Here is a 20123-nt window from a genome sequence, read left to right as displayed (position 1 = left end):
TTATTTATATTCCGCCTGATCTCTCAGAGGGACTCAGAAAAAATTCCAACAAACAAAAAAAACAAAAAGGCAAACATTCAGTGCCTCAGTAAAACAACAGATACAAACATAACATAATCCTCCTCCTCCTCTCTATATGCAAATGAGCAAAATGAAGTTTTCAGATGTTTTCTGAAGGAGACAAGGGAGGCTGATCATGGAGAAGGCCCTCTCTCTCGTTCCTATCAGCTGTGCTTGAGATGGGGTGAGACCCAGAGCAGGGCCTCCTCCATTGACCACAGTGCCCAAGTTGGTTTGTTGGTTTGCCAAAGTTTGATGTGATTAGTCAAATAGCCAGGTTCTGAGCCATTTAGGAATGTTTGGGGATGTTATTCTGTGTTTGGAATATTTGGGTATGTTATTCTGAGTAAAAATGTAAGTTGGAAGGGGCTTTATGCATAACATTTGTGGGATTTACATATACTGTTTCCATAAATCCACAATTTTTATGTGCTAAAATTTCCTCCCCTCAAAACTCACACATTTCTGGAAGCAACAAAAAAAAAGAAGAAAAATACCTATTTTACCTATGGAGGAGAAAAATTCATACAAAAGTTCATTTTTCTCTCACTCAGCAAGGAGCAGTGTATGTGAGTTATTCATTCTTGCAGTAAGGATACAATATAGAAGATGTACTTGCCTAATATGAAGTATCACTAAAAGTGATTTTTATTCAAACAAAAATTTACTTTTCTGTATTACATGACAAGCAATGTCTCTATGAATCCATAGAGAATATTTAGATAGTCACAATGTTGGCCAGTGGCCATGATGTCAGCAAAGCTGGCAGGTCCACTTTGGATTTTAGTCCAAATTTTTAAAGAAAAGTCCAAGATGAAACTATTTTAGATACAAAATTCAATACTTCAGTGATTCTCTTTCAAGTTCTGATTAAAACATGCTATCCCATGTTGTCCCATGGTAATTGGACATGTGAACACTAACCACAAAGGTGGGAGACTCACACATAGATTTTTCCCACTTGTCCAGTGCCAGAACAAGGCAGTTTGTTCTGATAAGTCAGAACAAACACTCACAGATTGCCTGCTTTCACCCCCTCCTTAGCAAAACTTTCAGGGAATCCAGTTTCTCCATGAAGGAGTTTTCCCCATTGGGAAATTATGTATTAACCTCTACCACAAGATCATACCAAAAAGGAAACAAAACCAAGTGTCCTTAAATTCTCAGACATATGGGCTGTCATTCTCTATCACATTTATGGATGTGTAACATATAATTAGCATTTGTAGGTGTCCTGTATTTGCAATCTTTGCATAGTCACAAATTTAGTTGTGTCAGTCATGTTACAACAAGAAAAAGCTATAGACATGTGTGTGTGTGCACTTTTATGCTGGTGTGTGTATATCTGTTGTTTTTTGAAATATCAGCATGCAATGTTTTGTTAAATTTTGGTTGCAGTCAAGAGTTATGATGATAAAATAACATGCTTTGCAGCCTCTCTCTCAACTACTAGCCATTGCTCTCTAGATGTCTCTTCTCGGAGTTAACATTCCTCTAGCAAAAAGAAAAGAAATGAAAAGGGGGAGTGAAAGTAAGCCTCCAATGTCTACAGATAAACTCTTTAATCTCTCATGCCTGCAGGTAAAATAAAATAAAATAAATTCAGACTGAGCAGCTTACTCTAGAATCAGTTTTGCTGATGCAGCTTTTCTGGTTGTCCATACTGAGTGGAAGCTCAGAATACTGCAGCATGACTTTTCCAAAATGTAACAGCAACAAACATCATTCTTTCTATCAAGATAAAAACAAAAACAGTTGCTTTTCAGCTAATCCCAGATTCTTTGTTCATGTTGCATTGAAAGTGGCTTTCAGTGTTAAGAGACTCTGAGTGTGTTGTGTTTTACCTATCTTCAAGGGTGATGAAAATCCATATGACACAAAATCATCCTCTCTTCTTATGAGCCACAGGCATTGTGTAGAAAGTTTGCAAAAAGGTACAAGGACTAACTGCATATAATGGTGAGCAGCTGTCAGGGAAGGGGCTAGATTTCTGTAGCATTTACCCAGATGGTGAGATTAAAATATATCCATGTGGTTCTTATTATGTGTGGATGCCTGATAACACTGACTGCTGGACATGAGCAAATTCTTCAAAAATGAATGTCTTCCTCTGAGGCTAGAAGACCCTACTGGTTGGCAAATAATTATTATGACTGGGGCCAGTCTGAAACACTACCGCATCTCTTCAGAGCCTGCTTGAAATGTGAGATCCTCAGAGGAATCCCAGGTACAATTGCCAACATCCCAACACCCCTGACAACAGGACTTTCCAAGCTGGAGCAGAATGATGATAAATGATGCTGAATTGTTTAACATGGCTGAAAAAATGGGATACATTTGAACTCAAACAAAGAATTGTGTCTATGGGAAATAGTTGAGGTATAACTGGCATTCCACTTATTTTTCCTATTCACTCCCCCAGCTTCCAGATTTTTTTTCCATTTCAGGAGCAACTTGAGAAAATGCACATCGCTTCTGGTGTGAGAGAATTGGCCATCTGCAAGGATGTTGCCCAGGGGATGCCTGGATGTTTTACCATCCTATGGGAGGTTTCTCTTATATCCCCACATGGGGAGCTGGATCTGACAAACAGGAGCTCACTTCGCTCCATGGATTCGAACCACCAACCTTTTGGTCTGCAGTCCTGCTGGCACAAGGGTTTAATCCATTGTGCCACCGAGTGATTTCAGATATTGTATATTAAAAGTTATTATGTCATGAAGTAAATCCTTGGATCAGTGATGATTCTTACTCTTTGACTCTCCTAAATAAACTATTTTATCTTTCTTCCTGCAGTCACCCCAACAAATCTGGATAATTAAGACATTTGGTGACATGACTGATCTAGTCTGTGGGAAAAAAATTGGGCTTGCTAATCACAGTGCTTTCTCAGTCAGGCAAAACACTGTGTTCTGTAATTATTGCCAGAAAGAGATACTTTATCAATCATTGCTGCTCTGTGCACACACACCCCTTTGAGAAAAGTGCACAAACACACTAAGCATGTCTCCAAATGCTGGCAGCTGGTAGCTATATGTCAGTGTGGCAGTGCTCCAGTTTTTAGTCTTAACTTTTAAAAAGTCAACCAAAGCACTGAATCGTATCCTAAAAATTGTTTCAGCACTTTGGATAAGGCCCAGATTTACCACAATATTGACAGAGAAGTCTCTCACCACTAGGCTCTATGACAGGCATGGGCAAACTTTGGCCCTCCATATGTTTTTCACTTTGACTCCCACAATTCCTAACAGCCTACTGGCCCATGCATGGTCTACAAGAATCATTCAATCCTCTCCTCTAAAAGATTCCATTCTGAGCCCAACAAAGATACCCAAGCTCCAAACCAGTGGTTCTCAACCTGTGTGTCCCCAGGTGCTTTGGCCTACAACTTCCAGAAATCCGAACCAGTTTACCAGCTGTTAGGATTTTTCGAAGTTGAAGGCCAAAACATCTGGGGACCCACAGGTTGAGAACCACTGCTCTAAACAGTATTGAAATGTCAGGGGCTTTAACTAAGTAGTTGTTCTTTATTTTGATAGCACTCCTCCATTGTGCATATGGCAGGGCTCAGGGTGCATTGCAGCAGGTGGTCAGTGGTTTTCTCTTCTCCACACTCGCATGTTGTGGATTCCACTTTGTAGCCCCATTTCTTGAGGTTGGCTCTGCATCTCGTGGTGCCAGAGCACAGTCTGTTCAGCGCCTTCCAAGTTGCCCAGTCTTCTGTGTGCTCAGAGGGGAGTCTCTCATTTGGTATCAGCCGTTGGTTGAGGTTCTGGGTTTGAGCCTGCCACTTTTGGACTCTCGCTTGCTGAGGGGGCATGAGAGAAACCTCCACGCAGGATTGCAAGACATTCTGGCATCCCCTGGGCAACGTCTTCGTAAACGGCTGATTCTCTCAATCCAGAAGCAACCAGAAGCGACTTACAGCATGCAAGCAAGCAAGCAAAACAACCAACAGACTTTTTCAGGACCAACCATAACAATTGAACCCATGACGTTCATTAAAGATGCCTCATTAGCCTACATGGTTTTCATTGTCTCTTGTTGAGTAGAAAAATTAACACCCTATTGGTTTGTTTTTATATATGTTTTCTTAACCTGAAATATCTAAAATCAGAAGCAACTAGTTTCTGCTGAGGTGAAAGGAACTCTAAGAGAAGCAAAAGAAGAATGTCAATAAATTACACTAAGGGATTGTGCTGTTTCCCTTCTCTCAAGGCTCAACAAGCTTTTGTGACCCATACCAGTAACTGAGGGATTGCACAGTTCACTGAAGCTTTAAAATCAGTCCTTGGGGTGCAAGCCAGGGAGGGAGACTTCACAACTCTTCAGTACAAAGTGCTCTTGGGACATGAACATGCAATTTCAGGATATGTTGTGAATGGGATAGATTGATTTTAAGGGATTGTTTAGATGCAGATACGTGTAGAAAGACAAATGAAACAGGGAAAAGTGTTCAGGCATCTTTAATGCTTGAGTGTGAAAAATGAAATTGAGCAAATTGTAATTCAAGTTACTACTACTAAAATGTCTTCTTCTAAACAAACATTATGAGGCCACTATGAGGCCACTATCATATGGCTTTAATCATCTATAAGTAGTTATAAGTAAAGACAGAGGCAATGTAATGAGAACTTCATTCAGAGATGTATACTTGTTTCTCTGCCGTGTCTCTTGATCTATTTAATTGAAGATCTATGACTCTTATAACTTTTGTGAATTGAACATTCTTGATGAGTCCAAATAGAATATTTGGGTGGTAGTAGTTTTTGTTTGTTTGTAATCAATCTATGACTATCGATGTGCTTCATAAAGGCCTGTTTCCTAGCATTAGTACCTGAAAGATTGATGCTGCAACTTTGGACATAGCACAAATATAGGTCCCAGAATATGAGTCACAAGACACATAAAATTGTTCATAGAAACATGTAAATGCACACACACACAAAGTGGTAAACCTTTATATTGGAATTAAACCATCATTTTGTATTCCTCTTGACCTTGGAGAGGCCATGTTAAGATTAGACATTGCATTGCCTCCAGTTCATGGAGGATCAGGGAGCCAGGCAGAGCTTGTTTTAGTCAATGCCATTCCCTGCTCTTCTTCTTCTGATTCTTGCCTTTGACCAATTCTTCTACCTCTAACAAAGTGTGCACTTCTTTGTCATCTTGGAAAAGCTAGGGTTCCCCTCCTCTTCCACAGAGGAGTCTGTTGAGCACATGGAAACCACTTGATAAATGATAGGTCTTTTAACTGTCCCTAGGCATCATGCAATGGGGGGGGGGGATTTGAGAAAGACACTATTTGAGGTTGGCCAAGAGTTTTACCCTCTCTAAATGTTATACAGGGTTTATACCATCAGGTTGACTTTCCAATAGATGGCCAAATGGGGAGCAACCAAGCTTTTAGGTCCTTTCCTGGGCTCAGGTGTTTTTGCCCAGGAGATGGTTTGGAAGAGGTCTGGAAGACACTCATATTGAAAGTGGCCCATCATTCAATCCAGGTTCTGTTTGTGATCTCATAAATGTTATGGGTTGTTCAACAATGATTTTTGGAATGGGTACTCTGAAATGTGTGCATGTGTCTCCCTTTGAAGAGAATGTTAATTTCCCCCCAGGATTATAAAGAATGATATAAATAATATTTGGTGATTTTTGTTACCAATTGAAAAATTGTAATTGTAAAAACAGGTAGAATAATATCAAAATCAGTCACCATTTCAAAATACATATAGAATGTTGCTCTTAATTTTCTTAACATTGCCAATTCCACATTTATCTCCCACCTGTGGTTGTCAATATTTGTCCCCTCCCTCCCCCTCTCCCTCCAATATTTGGTAATTAATGGGTGAAAATGCTATCTCTGAATGGCCACACAAATGCTTGGTGTTTGAATTTGTCTAGATTTCAGAATCCTCAAAAGGTGCTTCAGGTTCAATCTTTCCAGGGCTTTTCTGCAAGTAGTCTCTACCCCATCTTGTCTCTTAAATTAGAATTCTTGACTGGGCTAAAATGGAGCAGAAACAGCCACATTTAAATCCTAGATAGTCAAAAGTGAAAAAGCAGGGTTGGCCCAAGATCAGAGCTGGAAAATAACTTTATTACATTTTTATTAATATTTTATGTGAGTGGCATAATTGTTAGTTTAAAAAAAATACTTTTCCCAGCTTTGTCCACAGCATTTGGCTATCTTTTGAGGTAAAAAGCCTCCATAGCTAGCTTGACATGATTTCGTTACACCTACAGAACCCTGATGGAAGACTTCAGACTCCAGTTCAACTCCTTAATTAGCTACAGGGTAATATTCTTCACCATACCTGGATGCACCAAATGGTCAGAAAGAACTTGGCACACACAGTCCTGTCCTCCATTTTCTTTTGCTCATCACTCTCTTTGCCTCCTTGAACTGATGTTAATGGTGAAGAAGAGATAAATAGAGCCATAATGAATAAGTTAGCATGTGTAACTCTGTGTGAGGTACAATCAGGGGGATTGGGAGGCAACAGTGCCAATTATTCCTCTGCTCACTTGTTTAATCTACACTTTTGTATTATGAGAAGGTGTTGAAGCTGGCCAAAAGGTGCCTGCAATGAGTAAACATTGTTATCTAGAGGACTCCCAACTTAGTAGGATGGGAAAGGTCTGTGTTTAAGAAGTGGCTCAAGAGGAATAACTGGGAGAGACAACATAAGCATCCTCTGGTATCTTCTTCCTAGAGTAGATGTCTTATTTTTCCAATGGTACAGATGGCTCTGTGAAAAAGGAATACTCGAAGCTTCTTTGGCCTTAGACAACTTTTGGATACATATAGAAAATGGATGAAAATGCTGAACTGTTTAAAATCTTAAAAGATGATGCTGTCAAGGTGATGCATGCCATTTGCCAGCAAATATGGAAAACACAAGAATGGCCATCAGACTGGAAAAAATCAACTTATATCCCCATACCAAAAAAGGGAAATGTGAAAGACTGCTCAAACTTCCGTACAGTGGCCATTATTTCTCATGCCAGTAAGGTAACGCTCAAGATCCTGCAAGGAAGACTCCAGCAATACATGGAGCGAGAGTTGCCAGATGTTCAAGCTGGGTTTCGAAAAGGTAGAGGAACAAGAGACCAAATTGCCAATATCCGCTGGATAATGGAGAAAGGCAGGGAGTTTCAGAAAAACATCTACTTCTGCTTCATTGACTATTCTAAAGCCTTTGACTGTGTGGATCATAATAAATTGTGGCAAGTTCTTAGTGGGATGGGCATCCCAAGCCACCTTGTCTCTCTCCTGAGGAATCTGTACAAGGACCAAGTAGCAACAGTAAGAACTGACCACGGAACAACAGACTGGTTCAAGATTGGGAAAGGCGTACGGCAAGGCTGCATACTCTCACCCAACCTTTTTAACTTGTATGCAGAACACATCATGCGATGTGCGGGGCTGGATGAATGCAAAGCTGGGGTAAAAATTGCTGGAAGAAACATTAACAACCTCAGATATGCAGATGACACCACTCTGATGGCCGAAAGCGAGGAGGAGCTGAGGAGCCTTCTAATCAAGGCGAAAGAAGAAAGCGCAAAAGCCGGGTTGCAGCTAAACGTCAAAAAAACCAAGATTATGGCAACAAGAATGATTGACAACTGGAAAATAGAGGGAGAAACCGTGGAGGCCATGACAGACTTTGTATTTCTAGGTGCAAAGATTACTGCAGATGCAGACTGTAGCCAGGAAATCAGAAGACGCTTACTTCTTGGGAGGAGAGCAATGTCCAATCTCGATAAAATAGTAAAGAGTAGAGACATCAGACTGGCAACAAAGATCCGCCTAGTCAAAGCCATGGTATTCCCTGTAGTAACCTACGGATGTGAGAGCTGGACCTTAGGGAAGGCTGAGCGAAGGAAGATCGATGCTTTTGAGTTGTGGTGTTGGAGGAAAGTTCTGAGAGTGCCTTGGACTGCGAGAAGATCCAACCAGTCCATCCTCCAGGAAATAAAGCCCGACTGCTCACTGGAGGGAAAGATACTAGAGACAAAGTTGAAGTACTTTGGCCACATCATGAGGAGACAGCAAAGCCTAGAGAAGACAATTATGCTGGGGAAAGTGGAAGGCAAAAGGAAGAGGGGCCGACCAAGGGCAAGATGGATGGATGGCATCCTTGAAGTGACTGGACTGACCTTGAGGGAGCTGGGGGTGGTAACAGCCGACAGGGAGCTCTGGTGTGGGCTGGTCCATGAGGTCACGAAGAGTCGGAGACGACTGAACGAATGAACAACAACAGAAAATGGATGTCAAAACTTTTTACATGAAGAAGTACACTATGTACTTCATTGGCCCGGCCCTGATTTTATTGTGTAATAGTGTAAGGTTTTGTTGTGTTATTGCTTATGTTTTTAATTTGCTGCATTGTTATTGTCTGTTGTTATTGTGTTGAGGCCTTGGCCTTGTAAGCCGCATCGAGTCCTTCGGGAGATGCTAGCGGGATACAAATAAAGTTTAATAATAATAATAATATGTTTTATTTCTTTCAAAATTCATCCTTGTGAAAATGTAGAGACCAAAAACATCAGTTTTGACTCAGTAACTCCAAATCAGTATTCATGATGGCTTCTCTGATAAATGGGATTACTATCAGCACGTTCTGTAAACATAAATCAGATGGATATCAATAAAACTGCATTTATTTATTTATATCTGTCTATGCCTTGTTTATGTATTCTCTCTCTCTTTCTAAGTAATTGATAAATACTGGGAATGCATTGAGGAAGCATGGCAATCAGGCTATTCACTTTTTTGGTTATGAGTGCCAGCACCTCTCATTTTTCATAGTGTTTGTCAACCAAAACATCTTATTGATTAAAGTTTTCTTGCTCTTACATTGTATTATGCCCAGAAAACCCTGTATCTGAAGACCTGTGTCATAATGAAAGCAATTATTCAAGAAAGTGCTATATATGACTGGTACAATTAGCAGCTTTTTAGAAGTGATTGACTGTCTGTGAAGTGCTACCAATATTAAGGTATGAACAAGAAAGAAATTGACTCTATACTTTGATGGATCACTATTCCATTGAACTCTTGATGAGGAGTCTTCCATAGAGAATCTTGCAGCTTACAAGACACAATATGATAACCATGTGTGTAACAACCAGCAAAACCAAACTACAGTATTGAGAAAATTAAATCTTGACACTGTCAGCAAATGTGGATAATATTGGTCTTTCATCTACCTCAGTTATGACACCAAATTTACTCACCAAGCCTCCCCACACTGGAAGATCTGGCTTCCAGTCCTTTCCCAAACAATGTTACCAATTTTTACCTCGATAACATCTCTGATCAAACATTACTGTTGGTATGTAATCAATATAGTAGTAGCAGGTGACCATGGTAGCATGGTGTCTATTGCCAGTAATATTTTTAGATGCATTAATGTTTATCTGAAGCCAAACCAAACTCTTGAGAAGTGGGAACCCAAATGAACATGTTACCAGAAAATTCAGCTTGTGTTATGTGGGTTATTTCTCTATCACCTGCATTTTATTCTTCCTACCTTGGACTCCAAGACTAATAATGAATATGAGCATTAGGCATATAAGAGGTGGTTGTCTAATCTATCAGATACTTGTAGATGGCCTTCATCCTTGAAATCTGCTGGGACTTTCTCGGTCACCCACACTTTTTCTATGAGCTGGTGGTTTTGTTGTGTCAGCTTAGGTCTTCCTTCTTTAAATATTTCTGCTGGCTTTGTTATTTTTTTGTTGGCTGATGGCATTGCTGACTTCTTCCAAACTAGGCAGTGCTGCAAGCTCATCCCTGGTTTGTTGTTGCAGGATTTGTGAGAGAACCTCTTTGGCCACATTGGAGCTGTGATTCAGGAGGCTTTGGTAGTGTTCTTTCCAACATAGTGCAATTGATTTTTTTTTGTTCTTCAGAAGTGTAGATGGCAGGAAGATGCAAGAGAGAACTATAGGCAACATACCTAACCCAGCAATTGCTACATATTGTTTTCATTTCATTTTAGAGATCCATAATCTTTTACTCATTCTAAAATATTGCCTGAAGCTGCTAGTGTTACCAAAGACCTTGAATGTCATCTCCCTGGTTGGTTTAAATTAATCCAGAACTGCCAAGTAACTATAACTATTGTTTTCTTGACCCAAACTGGACAAAGATCAGACAAAGAAAAGGAATGTTACCACTGAAATAACATCCGCCTAATACTTAACTAGAATATTACACATATTTACGCGATAGTAATGAACCATCGAATCTAATACACACCTCAATTTTCAAATCCCCGAAACAAAAAAAGTCTTTACTGATTAATGTAATGTGCAGTAGCAAAAGGTGCACTCTTTGTAATTTGGCCATTACAGTAGCTGCCTGTTTAGAATTCCTTCTTTAAAAACAAAACTGTTAGAACCCCAAAGCTTTCAGCAATGGGGGGAAAAAAAAACCCTTGGGATGCATCTTTGCTATAGAATCAGGCATGTAGCCAGGGGGGGGGGCTCGGGGGGCTTCAGCCCCCCCCCCCCCGAAATTCTCATGGTGGTTCGCGAAAAGGCCTTACTGGTGCATTATTTAAACTGTTATGTTTATTCATATCATGATCTGATCACCATACTCAATATATCCCATATGTATGGGGGTATTGGGGTAACGATACAAAAGGTTTGCTAGGCTGGACCCTCTTTCACTCAGACTCAGCCCCCCCCCCAAAACTCAGCCCCCCCAAAACCCCCCCTGAAAATTTTTTAGCCCCCTCCCCCCGAAATGAAATCCTGGCTACGGGCCTGTATAGAATGAACCTGCCTTGGTTCCATGCTATGGAGTCATGGGGGAGGAATTTTTAGGAGGCCTTGAACCTGCTCTACCCAAAAGTGTAGATGCCCCACCAAACTACAAATCCCAGGATTGATACTATTGATCTATGACAATTAAATTACAGATGGGCCAGCATAGCCTAGTGGTTCCTTCACACTTTCAGCAAGCAATTACAGTTTACATCCCTCTAATAGGAGCTCCAGATGCACTTAAAGCAGCTTTCCCTATTGCTTTGGCTCAGCACTAAGATTCACATATTATGCAAATCCAATATGCATTCTAATTTTGGCAAGGGAATTTAGCAAAAAAAAAAAAGGTGAGCATTAGATTCGAGTAAATACAATTTCACTAAGGAACCTTATCGTTTTGTTTATACCTCCTGAATAACAATAAAAAGCTCAATGGAAATTAGTGAAAATCATTTTCTGAAAACTTTTTGTTACTGCATTTTGCCTTAGAATTTGTTAATTTCTCTTTTGGAAAAATGACTGTGAAATGATTAGAGAAGAAGGAAAGCATTTATTGAGATGAACTCAATTTCTTTATGGAGGTAGGGATCCAGAAATTGTCAAAGCAATTGATGGAGATGCTTCTGTCTGTGTGAATGATTCAGTTCTTCCAAGTTTAACTGAAGAAATATGGAACAACCACAACGTGGGTACATTAAACATGCATTTTGAACTAAAATTTTCTTAAAGAGGACACCAAATAAATCAATAGCTTGTAGGTTCTTGTACCATGTAGGAATAAATGATATTTCAGCAGAAATTGCAGCCTTGCAACCAAGTCATTTCATGCTTCAGAACTTTTTGCTGTCTCAGAGACCAGAAAGGTCTGGACCTAAGCACTTGAATTTGAAATGTTTAGAAATACAAATAAATGAGTAAGTGTAGAGCGCAGCCTACCTCAGCACTCCATTTTGCAAAACTGTTAATAGAGTATTTACTTGTACATCTGAGACAGCACTATGTTACGAAGCTTGAAATGTACTGAAGCATGTCTCAGATGAAACTTAGGCTTATGATAGGAAATCAGCTTTCATTTCTCTTTAATGTGCGCTTTCCCTCCCTCCTTCTCTTCAGACTGAGAAACACCAAGTTAAACTTACAGATTGTCCCAGGGATGTTAGATGTTTTCCTAGAAATGAAAAAGAATTCTGTTATTTATTTTTATTTTTTTATATAATATGGACCTTGAGACAATTTACAGCCTCTGGAATCCATAAATTCTTTGCAGCTGAATTACAACTTTTCTTTTTCTTTTTCAAGGTAGCTGATAAATAGTGTTCGGCTTTGGTAAGCTTGAAAGAAGGAGAAAGGATCGGAAGGATCCAAACACCACTAGTGAGTTATAGTATATAGCTTCAAAGTCTAGTCTTGAAAAATCTATATGAAGTGTGAATTCTTCTTGTTAGATTTGATGGAAGTTCAACTAGAAAAAATGGAAGAATTACCCAATATATGATGACAGCTGCCAGACTGCTTTGTGCACAAAGATGTAAGGGCATAGCTATGCCATTACAAGAAAATTGGATGATGAAATTGCATGACCTTGCAGAGAAGGATTTGAGAAAAATCATTAAATAGTTATAATAAAAATGGGTATTAATGGCAGTTTTTTTTAGGGAAACATGGGGAATATTGTCAATATTAGGATTTGAAGAACAGCAGGATTGCATGAAAAAATAGAAGATTATATTATACTTTGAGAAGAAGTAGAAATTGGAAAAATCTTAAACTATCTTTATTAGGCCGAATCTCGATAATTAAAATGAACATTCTTCCAAAAATGCTATTTCTTTTTCAATCCTTACCAATAATAAGAAATATGAGTATCTTTAATACATGGAATAAGGATATTTCCAAATTCATATGGCAAGGAAAGAAACCGAGGATAAAACAGCTTATCTTAATAGATGAAAAAGAGAGAGGCGGCCTTGGGCTACCAGATCTTAGAACATACTACGAAGTATGTAGCCTTAGTTGAATTAAAGATTGGACTACTTTAAAAAAGAGGAATGTGTTGACGTTAGAAGGGGCGGACTTAAGACGAGGATGGCACGCCTATTTGTGGTACAATAAAATTAAGATCGAATTTTTTTTTACAAATCATTATATTAGAGCCGGCTTAATCAAAATTTGGGAAAAATATAAAAGAAGACTTTACAATAGCACACCACTATGGCTGTCACCCCTGGAAGCATTTCAATGGAGAGAGTTAGGGTTTCTCCATTAGTAAGAATTTACCCTCAAAAAAGAATGTAAGGAAATTCATATTAATTTATTTGCATAGGTTCTCAAATATATGCATTTTAATTCACTTGCCCCTTATCTATCTATCTATCTATCTATCTATCTATCTATCTATCTATCTATCATCTAATCTATCTATCTATCTATCTATCTATCGTAATATCTATCATAATATCCATCGTAATATCTACAATTTCCCCTAAAATATGCTGAAGTAAAATAAGTTAATAAAAAGCCAAAGTTGTAATCTGAGGGGGATCCAAATTTTTTGCAGCAATATCTGCAGTATCTTTATGTTTGTTGTCATTGCCACAAACTGTCATTTAACTGAAGAAATTTGAAACTTTCAAGTTATGCATATTTGAACATATTAAAAACATATTTAAAAAGTCATCCCATGCCTGAATTCTGCACGCTCTTTCCCCCACCTTTTGTATCTTTTGTTCATTTCCTACTTGCTCTTTTCAGTTGTTTCTTGCTTGTATTGTTTTATGCTGATATTAGGCACTTCCGTTGTTCTTCGTTTTTATGCCAGAACTGTAAACTGAATTGAGTTTCAAGTGGGGTGGTAGGAGAGGATATTAAATTTCACAAATAAATGAATGGATCCACATAAAGGATGTAAAAAAACAAATCCCCTCTTATTTTCTTTTGTCACCTCATAGTTCAATAGCAATCCTCTGTAATAACTACTGTGCATCAAAGTAGTAGATTAAGAACACTTCAGGAAGCTTTCTTGATGGATGCCCTTGGCTCCGGAACTTCACTTTCTTTCATGGAGAGTAATCAAAAATCAAAACATCTATCAAAGGAAAAGTACTCTACTCACTTCATCCTGCATATCACGCAAGTCCCTCTCCCCTGTCTTTTCAGTAACTTTGTAAGACTTGCTCACTGCCACATAGAGTGTACAGGTTTAATATTAGTATTGCCTTTTTTCCAGCTTCAAGACCGCCAACAATGTTTGAAATCCTTTTGCTAGCTTACACACATCTAAGTTTCCCTATAGAAGTTGTTAGACATTATTGTCTGAAGTAGAATGTCCATATACAATCCAAGAATGCAAACTGCTCATGTTGTGTCGTTGTCAGGGGCGGCTCAACCCATTACGCAAAGTAAGCATTTGCAGTATAGTTGATTTTGCCCAGGGGCGCTCTTGAGGCGCACTTGGGGGGAAATAGACCTTGACATATGTGAGTTGTAGTTACTGGGAAGTATAGTTCACCTACAATCAAAGAGCATTCTGAACTCCACCAATGATGGAATTGAATCAAATATGGCACACAGAACTCCCACGATGAACAGAAAATATATATCAGTGATTGGTTGGGTAGGGGGGCAAAATACTGTTTGCTTATCATTGAAAATTACCTAGGGCCACCTCTGGTTGTTGTGTATGCAGACGTGCCATGTAGGAACACATGTGTATGTTGATACTCACGTTGACATACACATCAGTGTGTGCCTATTGATGTGGCACATGCCGGTAATTAATTCATTCACATTTGGTTGTGAATTTAGTTGCAAATTCTGTTGTGCAATTCTGTTATGCAATGTTGTCATTCAATATTATATATTGTAACACTATTGGTCCTTTTAATGACATATATGTGTGTCCTGTTATGCATGTATGTCATTTTTGGCTCATGCAGGGATCAGTATTTCTTCCCTTCAGTTCTTCTGAAGCTGTCATGGCCAGCTCTGACAGTAAGGCTGAGGAGTGGCTGGAAGGGCCAGTGAGGGAGATGAAGGTCAGATGTTCCCAGCAGTGTCCCGAGCTTATTTCAGTCCCTGCTGAGGATTACCCTTCAGCAGTTACAGACACTCCCCAGCAGTCTGAGCAAGCTGAGGCAAATACAACAGAACCAGCCAACAAGGAGTTAAACATACTTTGATCTTTAGTATGTAGAAGTGTGCAGAATTTTACAGGTCTGAAAAATTAGTAGAGAAATGAGCTCTAAACAATCAACAGCTGAGATCTTAGGATAAAGAAGTTCAGCCTTTAGGCTGAAGTCAATGTCATGATTCTTTGACCGAACCCATTCTTGTACACTTGACTATTGTTTATCACAAGCCTGCCCTTGTAACTCTTCCATGTTTGACTCCAGTAATTAAACTTGAACTATGGCTTTGGAATATCCTTATCTTTGTTTGGACTTAATGCTTTGACTCTGGTAACTGAACTTATACTACTGCTTTTGACTATCCTTATCAGTTATTTTTTGGACTTGCTGCTTTGCCTTGGGACACTGGCCTTGACTTTGTTTGCACTAACTTCTGGCATTTGCCTTGTGATCTGTGCCTTTGGTAACACAGCATAATTACAATTGTAGATAACATGATTTTAATAATGGTTATAATGTTGTTAACTGTTTTAATTTGTGTTAATTTTAATCTTAATTTAAAAGTTTATTTTAATTATGTTTTAAAGTAATTGAATAGTTGCCTATGTGTAAAGCTGCCTTGAGTCCCATTCGGGGTTGGGAAGGGTGGGGTATAAATCTGGTAAATAAATAATCCTGACAGAAGCCTTCTGCATGGGTATTCTCTTGTCCACCTCTACCTTTGGGGACAAAAAGATTCACTTTAGATAAATAACCTCATTCTTTCTGGTTCTTTACCGCGTTTCTCTTCCCTTTTGGGTTGATGAAATATATCTTCAATAGGACTTTTTCTAACTGGGTGATATTAAAATCCCCAAGTGAATTTCTCAGATGTGATGAATTAGTAAGGAAGTCAGCAAACATGTAGGATGACATTTAGTTTGACAATGCAGATTCTGTTTCAATTATTTATAACACTTCTTGCTTGTCAATGCACTGTGCATACATTTCTGTTTGGGGAAAAAAACTAATGATGGCATGTTATTGTTATTATTATTTCTTATTTCAGAGGCTTCTTGGTTAAATTTTTGTGACAAGTGCGATAGAGAATGCCACTTTTAGTCACATTATGAAGTGGGAGGATTAGTTAAATGCAGATTAGCAAATTTAGTATGAGCAGCAGATTTTAAATTGTTCTGCTAACTCCTGGAGTCATGGTGTCAGCACTTTCCATGGTGCATTTGCTTCGGTGTCTTGCGGTCTAACCAGTACAGTACCAATGTTTAAAACCCACTGAAACAATAAAAATGTTAGCATGAACTTCTCTCACACCCATTCCCTCTCTTTCTGAAGATGGTTTAATTCATTCTGAGTTCTAGTGTACACATAGGATATGCATTGTAACCATAACAATTAAGAAAGAAGAGGCAAAATTGTGAACAGGTGTGTGCTTTGAGATTTTAAAAAGTATTCCTGGAAGAAGGAGTGAATTAGACACATAACTTTCTAATATGGTTAAATTTATTTGTTAGTTTGGGGATTTTTGCTATCTTTTCGTTTCATTTTTAATATCAGAAATAAAGATTATCCTCACAACGCTGGTCTTTTCTAACACATGACACATAATATATATATAAACTTTATTATATATAAACTTTATTTCTATACCACCCTATCTCCCCGAGGGGACTCAGGGTGGTTTACAACATTGGCAAACATTCAATGCCGGCATAACATAACAAACAAATCAAAAACAATAGAATAAACAACATCAGGTGTACTTATAGGACATCTCAAAAATAACAAACTTAGATATTTAAATATATAAATCAAACATTTAGAACATGTTTACTACTAGATCTAATGATAGCAAACACTCAAAACATTAAAAGTAAAAAGGCATTTACAAGTCAACAGGGCTGAGGTGGTGTCCAAGTCAGAGTGATTAAGGTGCTGGCAGAGGCGGCCCTAGGTAATTTTCAACGGTAAGCAAACAGTATTTTTGCGCCCCCCCCCCCCCATCAATCACTGATATATATTTTCTGTTTGTCGTGGGAGTTCTGTGTGCCATATTTGGTTCAATTCCATCATTGGTGCAGTTCAGAATGCTCTTTGATTGTAGGTGAACTATACATCCCAGTAACTACAACTCACATATGCCAAGGTCTATTCCCCCCCCCCCCCCAAGAGCACCTCAAGAGCATCCCTGGGCAAAATCAACTATACTGCAAATTCTTACTTTACGTAATGGGTTGAGCCGCGCCTGGGTGCTGGCCGAAGAAAATTATTATATTGGTCTAGTTACCACCCCCTTCCCACACGCGCCTCCCCATAATATCCACCCCCATTCTTTATGCCCTCCCAGAGATTCCCAGATCCTCACAATTAAGGAGTCCTCTGAATACCGTTTAAGCACAGGAATGCAACCCAGCTCTTCATGGGGTGATATGAGGTCCTTTGGGAGGCGGATGGGGTGTATTTTTTCTCGTGAAAAAATACATTCAACATGGTGTCTCTATCCATGTTGGTAAAAGTCCTATAGTGCCAAGATCTTATTGATTGGCTTAACATAGTTGGATTGCAAAGTAGGCTCTGGGTCTAGTGCTGGCTGTTTTATCTGCTGCTGGCATCAGGTGAGATGGCACAGCTGTGGGGGCCAAGCCCAGTATGTTTGGAAAGGCTGGCCCCAGGCAGGAGTTCTAAGGTAGAGTTCTCACCCTCTGTCTGTTTCTGCCGCTCAACAAAGCAGGCTCTGGGTCCAGTGCTGGCTGTTTTATTTGCTGCTGCATAATCAAGTTGAATTCAATTTAATTTAAGAAAACTACCAATTTTATGATTTTGATATGTTTGTAGGGGAGGAATTGCATGCCTTTGAAATAATACCCCCTCCTGAAACTGCCCAGTTGTTATGTTAAGTATATACAATAACAACTGCCTTAATTGTTATTTTATTTGTAAAAACCCTAGTGACCTTTGATTAATAATCTTAAATTCATTAGTCATTTGTTTTCTCTTACATCTTACATCCTGCAGTTTTTAAAATAAATACAATATACAACTGAAGAACAGTATCAGTGGATAGCATGAAATATCAAAGGTAGACTTAACATAATTACAGTCCACACAATTCCTCAGGGAATCCTATGACTTGTTTCACACTTGTTTCAAATTGAATGCAGATATGACCTCTGAGAGAGGCTCAGCTGTACTGTAATCTTTTCCAGAGGTTGTAGGATCTGTTAATCCCTCCCATGTGGTTTGAGGTATAGCAGTGATGGTTGGGAGTTGCATATGTCGTACAAATATTCTAGCAAAAATATTTTAAAGGAGGCTTCACCTTCTTTAAACTCGATTAGTCATACCTTAACCCTAGTGTGCTCTTTCTCTTTCATCCCCCACCTCAACATTTCTCCCTCCTATTCTTGTCTTCCTCCCTTTTCATGTTGGAACTCATTCAGTCCATACCAGTTGCACTTCTGTTGTAAACGTCTTTGTGTCCCTCACTCTATGTAATATGTTAAATGATACCATTTCTATAGTAAATACAAAATACAGCTGAAAAACAGTATTGATGAATAGTGTAAAACATCAAAATACCATGCCATTCTGTTAATACATCAAGAGGAAATTGAGGTGGAGGGGAGAGAAGGACTGCAGCGGGAGTTTTGAGACCCACTGATTTTATATCACCACAAACATTTATAGATTTCAGTAACACTTCTTCAGTCACACAGTTGGAGTTAACATCAAACCACAGGGTTGTTAGCTGTTACATAACTATGAGAATGGGATCAGAGAATGATAGGCTACACAAAGATGCAATTTGTGACATTAGTTGCAAGCCTGCAATAGCTGCATATTACGACACAGGTATGCCAGTCCATTCTGCTTACTGAGTGACAGTTTTCTTGAAATCAGAAGTTCTTTTGGTGATTTTTTTAAAAAAAATGTATCATTGTGAAGACATCAGGACTAGTCTTGTGCATTTGTATAGAATCGCTATCGGTTTCTGTTTGTTTTATTCATAAGGCCCCATTTTTATTTTCAACTGCCTCTCCCAAAAATGGTAACAAGTTATTTTATTCCAGGTCTAAAAGAACAAAAATTTTCGGACCATTGGCCAACATGGGTGACCTTCCCAGGCTCCCCTTCCCCTCCATTTTAGGGCTGGGGGGGGGGGGGGGCGGGATTGCCATACATGGAAGACACATCTACCACTCTTAGCCCACCAAGATTTATAAGGTTTGGGTCATCCCCGATTTTTAGGAAGTTTTAAATTTCTATAAATAAAATCTCCTTAAAAACATTCCCTCTTTTGCCTTGCTAGCCCTGCTCTCAAACTTCTCCAGGAGCAGCAGCAGGAGGGAGGCGGGCAGGACACCATTCCTTTCTGCCAAATGATGCTCCACATACACCACACACAGCCCAGCTCCCAGCCCCACTCACTTCTTTTTTTAACTGGTGGCAATGAGGGAAAATTCTCCTCCCCTTCCAATCATTTTTGGCAATGCTATGGTTTGCCCTGAAACTGCCACCTTGGATCCTTGCTTATTGTTGTTGCATTGGGCACCCTCCTTCTCCTCCACCACCATCTCTCATGCAAGGAAGTTGTCTCCAGCCCCTTTCATCTTCCTCCTTCGCATCTCTGGCCCCTCTCCTCCTACTGCTTCCTCGGCTCTTGGAGCTGCTGCCGACACCTTCTGTCTTTGCTGCTGCTGCTTGGCTTACTCTAGAACAGGGGTCCTTAAACTAAGGCCTGGGGGCCAGATACAGCCCTGCAAGGTCATTTACCTGGCCCTTGCTCAGGATCAACCTAAATCTGAAAGCACACAACAACAACAACAATCCTATCTCATCAGCCAAAAGCAGGCCCACACTTCCCATTGAAATACTAATGTTTATATTTGTTAAAATTATTCTTCATTTTAATTATTGTATTGTTTTTAAGTGTTTTTTGCACTACAAATAAGATATGTGCAGTGTTCATAGGAATACTTTCATGTTTATTTTGAATTATAATCTGGCCCTCCAACAGTTTGAGGGACTGTGACTGGCCCTCTGTTTGAAAGGTTTGAGGACCCCTGCTCTAGAGTAAAAGGTGGAAAGGAGGAAGAGAAGGGGAGTTGGAGGAGGCACCTTGCTTGCATGAGAGACAAAAGCATCACTGCAGTAGCA

Source organism: Anolis sagrei, chromosome 1 (genome assembly GCF_037176765.1).
Source record: "Anolis sagrei isolate rAnoSag1 chromosome 1, rAnoSag1.mat, whole genome shotgun sequence".
Taxonomy (NCBI): domain Eukaryota; kingdom Metazoa; phylum Chordata; class Lepidosauria; order Squamata; family Dactyloidae; genus Anolis; species Anolis sagrei.
The sequence above is the reverse complement of the archived record's forward strand: the minus strand, read 5'-3'. Positions refer to the sequence as shown.